Consider the following 10,955-nt stretch of genomic DNA (forward strand, 5'->3'; position numbering starts at 1 on the left):
AATTTGAGGGGTCTGAGGAACTGTTTAGCCACCCGATGGTGACCCTGAATCTACAGTCTGTGGATGTCACAGTAAACGATCAAGGTAAGTATGTTTCCTGCTGTTGTGGGTCAAGCGGCGGAATCCTGAGGAGAGATGTGACCACTAGGCTAAACGTTATAACGTTGCAGATAGATAATGCCCATTCTTCCTATGAACTTTGCCGGTGTCATGCCCTTGGCAAAGCAATCTATCTGTGTTGGCACTTTTAATGGTGGGTGTGTGAAGAGGGGCCTGGGGTGGGGGGATGTGGTGGGTATGGAGTTTTCAAGTGATCATTTGCTCACCTGCAGATTCATTCCGTGAAACACAACTCAAGCAGAAGCAACCCTGAAGCCAGAGTAATCTACAAGTTTGGACATGCACCGGTGACATTAGATGTGTGGGAACCTGTTATCCTGTGACATCGTCAAGCCACTTGGGAGTTCACATCACTGGACAATACGTGTTATTCTGACAAGGGTCTTCCATTCATACTCGCATATCCAAACTTTCCAAAATATTACTTACGCTTATGTTTCTTCCAGGGGCTGCATCTGACCAGGAACAATTGATGGAAGCATGTGACGGGGGAGAGGTGGGAGAAGAAGGTAAGATCGAGTGCCATGATCCTATTTAGCAGAGTGGATGGGGTGCATAAGGCAGAGACACCGTTGGCATGAGGATTTCTGTTCTTTCTAGCTGAAGGTGGTATTAGAAGGGCATTAGGATCATGCTGTCAATAAATTAACTTAATTGATTTAAATTACTTTGGGTGATTGATTAAGAGGGCCTCCACCGCAGAGAAGACAGTCAGCTATAAAAATGATGTTTGCCAGGTAGGACTTTGGCACATATCCCCCCAAACAACTCTGCCATCACTTTCCTCCTACATTGTCAAGAAGACTTCAACCTCCAAAAATGGAGGGAGGGGTGCCAGCATTGCAACGTTACCACTTTTCCTGATTGTTTTTTTTTTTTTAAATTAAGCAATGTTCCAACATATGATGATACCTACCCTCATGATGGCGGTCCTTCCAACGAGGATGGCCAGCAGCCACCCAGAGCCGCATCAGGGAACGGTGCACGTGGGTGCACCCAACATTCACAGTGGAAGGTTGGGCACCGACAAAGCACATAACTCATGTTCTTCATTGTCAAAGAACTGAATTGTTTTCTATTACCTTGCTCTTACTTGTATGCCACTTCAACTGTTCAAGCATTTAAAGTTGCCAGTCTCCAGATGGGCTAGGAATCTTGCAAGAATTACAGCCGATCTCGTGACTGCAAAGGGGGTTTTCCCTGGGCACTATGGCATCTAAGTAGGACAGATTCTATGGCATAACATCGCATGCTGTGGCTGAGCTTCTGCCATGCACAGGCACTGCTCCCTAATCTTTATGGATTTCGCAAACCAGAGCTGGCAACCACACATGAAGGTTTGGCAAAAGCAATAATTTCTTTGATTACATCACAGCCTCATTTTTTAAGAAAATAAACCGTATGCGGAATTGGGTGGCTTGCCAATCCCACCTTTTTTGGGGGGGGAAAAAACCTGCTTTTTCATAATCAAAGAACTATTGCTTGGGCCAAACATGCATGTTTTATTGCTTGAATATATCTTGCATTGCCTTCGAGAACATGTACACTAACTTCGTGATGTTCCCTCTTCTGAGTGCGGACGGTGTCCCCGGAAACCACAAATGCTGGTTCATTGACATGTGAAGTGGCATAACCCCAAGTCCTGTCACTAGTTATTTTGCTTTCTGGGCTGGTGACATATCTTGAGGTTCTTAGGCAGAGAAACGTCTGCCCCAAATGTCTACAAGAATCTTTATCTGGAGATGCCAGGGATAGGATCTGGAACCTTTCACATGTGCAGCATTAACTCAAAAAATTTGGCCTGAATTGTGGCATCATCCACACACTGTGAGACTCGCCTCCGCACGTGCCCTTTCAGTCCACCTCACTCTAGTTTTGTCTGTTCTCTCTGGTTGCCGCTCTCAACTGAAAAACCAGATTCAACCTCTGGCATCTCCATTCTGACACAGTCATCCTAAAAAAATTTTTCCTTTTTAATTCCACAGATTCGGACTTGACTCAGGTGGATGAAATCACGGAGGAGCATGAGGACGGCAGTCGTCCAAATGTGGGTGAGTGAGCTGTTGCGGTCGCGATTCCTTCAACCCTTTCTAGAAACAAATTTCTCTCTTACAATCATACCAATTTCTCAATTCCTGGTTTCAGTCGCTGAAAATCAGCCCGTTGAAACCGCACCAAAAACCACGGCACAGATGTCACCTGCTTCTAGGCTGGAAAAAGCCAGAACCCGAAGCAGACGTGTGGCCTTGCTTAGCACCGTGGCAGAAAAGATGTTGTCTCAGGCAGAGAGAGAGGAGAACAACAATGCCAAGGAGAGAAAACAGACATTGACGGAAAGTCGAGAGTGGCGCATGCAGTTTCTGGAAGCGGAGCAGAGAAGGCATGAAGACACAATGAGGGAGGCACAAGAAGACAGAAAGGCTTTCATTGAGGCGCAGCAGCAGAACTGTGAGGGCATCAACAGAGCGGTCAGTGCCTTGAGCTCCCTGACCGAAATATTGCTGGGGGGAAACCGGGAGCTGAGACACCAAGCCGTGCCTGGACAATCATCTGGAAGGGGAAGTGTGCATAGATCTCCACAGGAGAACCCACCCAGAAAGAGGTGCCGTGTGATTAAACCCAGCAAGAAATTTGATTTGTGATAAACCTTTGAAATTTGAAATATTACTCCTTTCTGGGAAAGTTGAACAGGGCATGGGCCACGGCCAAATCCATTTCCCATTTACCTTTTTTCACTCTCCCCCACACCCGCTGAGAGTGTGGAATTGCCAGGATCAACCCATCACAGCCACAGGGACACAAAATAGGAGGAGGGAAGAGGAGGAGAGGCGGGGGGAAAGAACAACTCAATAGCATTGGGGCATCAGAAAAGGGAGATTGTTTGGTACCGCTCACTTCATGTGAAAGTTGACTTCGGCAACAAATAAACATTTCTGATAGGTTTTACAGTTTGATTGTGGATAGGTATTTTTTGGTCTGAGAAATTTCAAATCAAGACTACCATATCTATTGTGTGTGTTTTTTGAAAAGTTTTTACTGTTAACTGTTATAACATAACCAAACTATTTATTGTTTGTGCCGTTTAAAACTTTTTACTGTTAATCATTAAAACATGATCACTGTTCCTTTGACTGATGGATTATTTTGTCCAGGTCATTCCTCAGCTTGCCAATATCCTCCTTGGTCTCCTGTCTCAAAATCCTCAGCTGCCTCTCAAGGCCGTCAATCCTCCTGTTGGTCTTTTTCACTGGGAAAAAAAAAATTACAGTCACTGAAAGGTAGACCACTAACCATCACCTCCCATTGGACCCTGTCTTTGGAGGGTGTCCAGCACGGTAAGTTGTAGTAGCTGGTCTTTTTGTCATGGCAACTACTGCCAAAAGCAAACACCATTGCAGTGCAATCCTTTGACTGAAATGGCATGCGTCAGGGGAAATTTGTGGTTGTTCCTAAGGCGAGGAAAAAATTCTACTCTTTCCCAGACATTTCCCTTTCCACCCCAATTTAAGTCTGGCAAACAATGCCCAACACATTGGATAAGTCATGGTTGTTATGGTGCCTTTAATTTTTTTTTAACTTTAAAATAAAAACTCACACACACGGAGACATGTTGCCACCACCTGCTTCACTTTCCCAGCAAGCTCGACAACATGATCCACTCTGAGGGAGGAGGAAGCGCCCGCAGACGGGCTGTCTGTGGTCGTTTGGGGTTCCTCGGGAAGGTCACCGAGCTCAGCCGCTCTGTGCTGTGATGAGGTTCCATCTGAAGCGGAAGTTTGGGGTGCCTCTGCAAGCAAGGTAACCGGATCCACTGTGTGGGATGATGAGGTGCCTTCACCGGGGCTATCTCTGCCAGTGGTGGTTTGAGGTTCCTCAGAAAGGTTTGTGACCTCTACCGCTCTGTGGGAGGATGAAGTGACCTCAGATGTGTCACATCTGGCACCCGAAGCTTGTGGTTGTTCAGAAAGCTCGGGAAGATGTTCGACTCTGTGGGCTGATGAAGTGCCTTCAGAAGGGCTGTCTCTGGCCCTTGTGGTTTGGGGACCCTCAGCAAGCTCCATGAACTGTTCAGCTATGCGGGAGAATATGGTGCCTTCTGAGGGACTACCTCTGAGTGCAGTGGTTCGGGGTTCCTCCGCTTGCACGGCTAGCTGTTCCACTCTGTGGGAGGAGGTGGCTCCATGAGAAGGGCTGTCCCCAGCATCATCATTGCGGGAATCCTCTGTAAGGTCAATGAAGGGTTCCATTCCGTGGGTGGAGGAAGTCCCTTCTGAAGGGCTATCTGCTGCCACGGTGGTTTGGGGCTCCACAGTGAGATCTATGAATGCATCAATGCTGTGGGAGGACGGGCTGCCCTCTGACGGGCTTTCTCTCGCGTCAGTGGTTCTGCATTGCTCTGTGTGGGGGAGAAAAAGCAAGCAACGTCTAAAAGAGTCCAGTGGCACCTTCAAGTCTAACCAATTTTATTGTTGAATAAGCTTTTGAGAACCACAGCTCTCTTCATCAGATGCCAGATCAAAACTGTTTTTATCTGGCATCTGATGAAGAGAGCTGTGGTCCTAGAAAGCTTATGCAGCAATAAAATTTGTTAGTCTTAAAGGTGCCACTGGACTCTTTTTGGTTTTGCTACCACAGACTAACACGGCAAACTCCTCTGGATCTGTAAGCGATGGCTGTAATTGTGGGTGAGAGGAAACATACACCCTCCACGCATGAGAGAAACAATGATAACACCAAGCATAATTGATGGCCCACCTTGGTCCTCTGACGATGAAACCTCAGAAGGACCTCCCGTCATCGCACCTTCACTGCTGGTTTCCTCCTCCATCGATTGATTTTCCTCTTCCTCGTGCCCCTCATGCTGGCGTGTTTCGCTGGCCACGATGGTCACCTCATCCTCTCTGCGGTATGATGTTGCTGCAGAAAAAAAAATGTGTGGTGTGGGTCAGCCCCCAAAATGAATGGGCGAAGTTATGAAATCATCCATCCAACAACGCAATCACTGTTCTCGACCAAGCAGTTGGTGGCTGCGATTTCAGTGGGTTTGCATGTGTCTGGAATCCAACCCCTCTATACGGGAAACAAGGGTCCACTTAAAGGGAGGGGATTCATCAGCAAATATGCACTACTTGCCAGGGTAGGACTTTGGCACATATCCCCCCAAACAACTATGCCATCACTTTCCTCCTACATTGCCAAGAAGACTTCAACCTCCAAAAAAGGAGGGAGGGGTGCCAGCATTGCAACGTTACCACTTTTCCTGTTTTTTTTTTATTTTTTAAATTAAACAATGTTCCAACATATGATGATACCCACCCTCATGATGGCGGTCCTCCCAACGAGGACGGCCAGCAGCCACCCAGAGCCGCATCAGGGAACGGTGATGAGGTATCTGCCCGCTCCGGCGCGGCAGACCTTGCCAAGCCTCGAGTGAGTCGTAGAAGTCGCACTTTAGTCGTTTAAATTTGGTGCGGCACTGGTCTGGTGTCCGAGCATAGCCTTCTGCCCGGAGCTCCCTCGCAATGGCAGCGTATGCCGATCTATTCCTCTGATGCGTGCTAGACATGAGGTCGGGCGCGAAGCCCAGACGGAGCACAATATCCAGCAGCAAGCACACCTCTTCGTGCTGCCAGAAGGTTCCCCTTCCTCTCCTGTACGGCATTCTCACTTCCCTGAAACCGAAGAGAGCAACGCTGAAACGTCTCTGCAGAGGGCTCCTTCGACGTTTCCTTGCCCCTTCCCCGAAAACAGTTTCTGCCAGCAAGGATCTGGAGGGGACACTCCCTCGAGTATCGATTACCGATCACCCGCAGGAAGTAACACACGCACGCACAGAACATTGGGCCGAAAGTCATTGGCCGTCCAGGATCTGGGCGTGGACACGTCAACAGGCATTTTCTTAACTCCCTGGCCTTGAGACTAAACGTTTCAACGTTTATCCCTTTTAGATTTAAAAAAGAGATGGTTCATACAAGTCCAAACACGCACATAAAATATGTCATGCAGGCAGGGGTGCGATCGTAGGGGAAAAAACCATGAACATTGCGGGAACTATGGGGCAAAACTTGAGCAGTGGGGAATGGAGGAAACCACACAGGTGATTGCTCAGCAACCTTGGGTGACAAGGCCAACTGTCAATCCAAACCTGATATTCTCATGCTGCCACTGCTTTGTTGAAGGCCACCGCTGGTGGCCCAAAAAACCGCCCAACACAGTGTACCAATTTGTTGAATATCAAGATCAAATAACAACTACAGGCAGTCTGGATGGACAAAGCATTTTTTCGTGGCAAGGAATACTCTTGACATGCGGTTTTTCTTTTTCTTATCACATTTAGGACCGCATTGCTATGGTCCCCTCCCCAAAATGTATCTTTGTAGCAGTGCAGTGATGCTGCCCTGAAAAGCAAATTTGGGGTGACTGCTGCAGTCCATTTAAACTGCCTCTTGGGCAAGCTGCAAATTGTCACCCACAATTATCGATCACCTCTGCTTGCCACTGCATTTAGGCAGGTTCGGTGTGTGTATTGGTGGGTGGATGACCAGTTTAAGAAACTTGTCGACCCATTCAAGTTTGTTCACGTGTCTGCCACTGCTAAGCCACATTTGACAAATGACACTTGAAGGGCAAGTGTGTTTCTCCCAGTTCACTTGCCCTCCGCTCAATCCACCTGCTGTTCAAGCGTCATTTGAAACTTTTTGCTTTGTCCTGATTGTTGAGGAGAACGTGCATTCAGTGGTGGGAACTCAAAAACAGCAAACAGTTTTGAAAAACTGTTCAACATCACTCCTGCCAATCTTTGCATGTGAGAGAAAAACCACACACTCAATTCAATCACCATTAACCTGAAAGAACCAGACCAGATTGCTCATGAATTAAAATGTTCAAATCAAATTTATTTGTCATTTCTTGCTGAGGTTAAAGTACATGAATTCAACACTTCACAGGAGCACGAGTCAACATTTGTTGCTGTAATCGATTTCTTGATGATTGCTCAGCACCACAGCGTGATGTCTTGGCGAACATTAATCACTCGAATGTCACAAACTGAAGCCCTCATCCAAGCATGCGGAGCAAACCTGGAGGTGGCACAAGATGCTCTTAAACAAACTAAAGCTCAGCCACACAAACATAAATGGCTGTAAAAACAATTTTGGTTATAAGAGGAATTGAGATTGCACACATGACATCTGACGCTTGAGTGGTGCACCAATCCAGAAAAACACAAAGCACACCTGGGGAACATGCAATGGCAAGTGAATTACTGATGCTGCACTTGACTCAACATATGCCTGGCTAGGACATCGCGAACCACCTTTCCCTGCTCCAGGTGACGTCTAGGCCACACAGGGACTGGTGGTTGGTCCTCTGTGAGTTGCACCTGCTGCAATGGTGCATCGTCCTCTACATAGCCATGTCCCTTTTGCTCGCACAGATTGTGGAGGACAACGCATGCTACGGCAATGCTGGTGACATTCTCCTCTGCAACCAGCAGGCATGATCTGAGACACCTCCAACGGCCCTTCAGCCTACCGAAAGCATGTTCAACCACATTTCTGGAGCGGGTCAAACATTTGTTGAAGTGCCGCTCCGCAGGGGTGGATGGTGTGCCGTAAGGCTTCATCAGCCATCTTCTCATGGGATATGCCGCATCCGATATTATTAGTGGAGGAACAGCAACCCCTTCCAAAGTAAGACATGGGTTCCCAGGCACAAATGCCCCAGCATCCATGGCTTCACAGATGGCGGAATTGGCAAAAACAAAGGCGTCATGGTTGCGGCCACTCCAACCGACCTCCACATCAATGAATCGCCCTGTATGGTCCACTGTTCCCTGTATCAGGATTGAGTTGAATTTTTTTCTGTTGCTATACTCATGACCTCTTCCCTTGAATTGGCAAATGGCGATGTGCGTGCCATCCACTGCCCCAATGCAGTGTGGAAATCCAAGCTGCTGAAACCCAGACATGATCTGTAAAGAGAGTTAAGTTTAAAGCATCTAGAAAGTTTCAATCAGCACACAGACAGTCAGACAGAATCATGAAAATCTAAACTCAAGTATTGTTCTCAATCATATTTATAAATTTAAAAGTCATCATATCATATTCATATTCCCTGTTTTAAACAGATGAAACTTAAACAGGTCAAAACATGCCGCCAAGGTCCAGGCATGAGACAGGGGGAAACTTACCTTTGCCACATCTTGTCCCAAGCAGACTAGTTTGCTGAGCAGCTCTGCCTCGATAGCAAAACAAACCTCCAGAACTATCCCTGCGACTGTAGACAGTCCCACGCCGAACTGGTTCATGCAGCCCCGGTAGTGGTAGCAGTTGGCCAGGTACCAGATAGCAATGGCCACTCTCTTCTCCACGGGGATTGCACGGCGAAGTCTGGTATCCTGCCTTGCCAGTCTTGGGCCAATGCATGCCACCAGCTCATTGAAGGTGGCCCGGGTCATGCGAAAGTTCTGTATCCATAATTCGTCATCCCATATAGCGGTGACAAAATTGTCCCACCAATCATTGCTTCTGGGATAGACCCAGTACCGTCTTGGAACACGGATACCTGCCAGCGCGATCCATCGTGCTCGTGCTCTGCTGCTTCGGTGGACTCGCTGTGGTTGTTGGTGTATGTCATGCAGAGCCCACGAGGAATGCCTTGTCCTCCTTCTTTTGACCACACGGAGCCAAAAGCTGTTCGTGGCTTCAATCGACCGCCTCAGATAAATGAGGATTATTTGAAGCCAGGCCAAAATCAGAGCTTTCACAGCAAACATCGTTGCACAATTTCGAGACGCGGAAACGCATAAACGTTACCACGCTTGCGCAAAATTAAAAAAAAAAAAAGGGAACATTCCCCTCCCATCGGAACACTGCGCATGCCGGCCAAAAAAGAGCGCAACAAATGCGAGGCAATTGAGGCGGGTGTGAAAGCGGTGGGTGAGAAGATTTGTCAAACGCCAACTCGAAACTTTGTATAGGTGTGAAGAGCGCAGGTGCAAATGCGATGCAGACGCGATCGCATTTGCTGCGCAAAAAAGGCGCGGTAAGCTCCTAGTGCGAAATGCACCATTAATCCATTAACTGAGCTTTCCATGCATATAGATCTTCATTAATACTGTATTAGGAATAAGGTATACTAGTTACAGAATCTGGGACTTAACTGTCTAGATCCCAATTTAACCCGATTCCGCCTTCTTACTGTGCTTCCCCTATTCTCTGTGGCAGTTTGACTGCTCTCCCACCCCTCAGCATCAATGTTCACGTGGTCAATGAGGGGTACTTGGGAAGGTGGTAAAGATTTGTGATTGCTCCCAGTGTAGGACTTAACACAATAGTTTTAATGTAACAAGACTATTTTTTAAAGAGGAAATGTATTGAAAATGAAAGTGAATTATTTTCTGTGTTTGTGTTCATACTACCTGCCCCTACAATCAAAGTGCAGCACTGCACTTTTGTGGAGAGTGGGTAGTTCTGAAGTCTGATCCATAGTGGGTGGCCAGTCAGCCCCTAGCCACCTGTTATGTAACATTCACTGCTTTTGTTCTCTTGCCTGTGTAAGCTGGAGGCATGAGCCAAGAAAAGAAAAATAGAAATAACAGTACAGTATGTTGTTGTATCACTGAAGGAGAATCAGAGTGGTTCTAGACCTCCTAGTTGTGATTTCATACTGAAAAAAACAAGGATGTTCTTTTGGGGGAGGGGCATTCTGAAGAATTTCAGAAGGATCAGAAGAATCTGAGTAGGAAACTAGTTTGTGGAGCTTTGTTAATGTAAATCATACAAAACCTGAGGAGGGAGAACTCATAGCTTACCTATCCTTCTGGAGCCAATTGTTCCCTGAAAACAAATGTAAGTGTTGTAGCTTCTCACAATCCCCCTGGGCTTTGAAAATTCACAAACAGTTTCACAAACCAGTGCTAATATCCTAGGAATCTATTTAACATAGCTCATCTTTTTGTGGTGCCCCTTCTTAATAAGGACATCAGTATGCAAGAGCTAGGTCATGGGCTTACTCTGTGGTAGAGCCAGTCCCTGGAACGGCTTACCAGAGTAGGTATGGAAGAAGGCTTCCCTGGCTGCGTTTAGGAAGGTGTGCAAGGCAGTTCTATGTCAGAGAGTGTTTTAATGAGGGTGAACTCTCTCTGCAGATTTAGCTTTGTATTTTTAAATCTTTCTGTGTTTTTAAACCTGTGTGTGTTTTATATGTTATGGTTTGTGCCCTGCAATTTGTAGTTGCAGTGTTAGCCAACTTGAGTCAAAAGAACTACAGTGGGGTATAAATATTTTAAATAAATACCAATGCTGGTAAAAAATTAAATCTGAAGGATTTGTTTTTTAAAATCTATTTTATTTTTAAAAATTCTTAACTGCCTGCACTTTCTTTTTCTCCTAGCTCTTATGGATCATTTGCCTCTCTTTATCTTAGGTTCTAATTGTAGAATGTGCCAAGTGTTTAAAAACTCCCAAATCTGAAACTGGGAAAATATTTGCCTGGAATGCCCTATAAAATATCTTGCCTGAAGATGAGAGCTTGTTTTCCAAGAAGAAATCCCAGATGGAAAGTCTTTAGGATAGATTTTCCAGCAGATTATTAATTTAAACTGTAAGTGGCTTAAGCGGTGCCACAACAGTATTAACTTTGCTTTCAGCTCTTAGTCATAATGGATTTTGCTCCACTATCTAAAAAGATTATGGAGGAATTAGTGTCTCAATAGGTCAAAGCCATCATGGTTCATGATGTGAGGCTTTAATCATAATATTGATTGATGGTAACATATTGCAATTGTCTCTTTTAATGATACAGTTGCTGACCACGTAAAAAATCACTGTGAG

General features: G+C 46.1%; 1 long non-coding RNA gene across 1 annotated transcript; it reads left to right on the top strand.

Annotated features, from left to right (window-relative positions):
* Positions 1-561: 561 nt before the first annotated feature.
* Positions 562-2,306, top strand: LOC129327442 (uncharacterized). Its single transcript, XR_008596822.1, has 3 exons — positions 562-629; positions 2,106-2,171; positions 2,266-2,306. It is a non-coding gene; the product is annotated as an uncharacterized LOC129327442 (long non-coding RNA).
* The last annotated feature ends 8,649 nt before the right edge of the window (positions 2,307-10,955 follow it).

This window comes from Eublepharis macularius, chromosome 4, assembly GCF_028583425.1.
Source record: "Eublepharis macularius isolate TG4126 chromosome 4, MPM_Emac_v1.0, whole genome shotgun sequence".
NCBI lineage: Eukaryota > Metazoa > Chordata > Lepidosauria > Squamata > Eublepharidae > Eublepharis > Eublepharis macularius.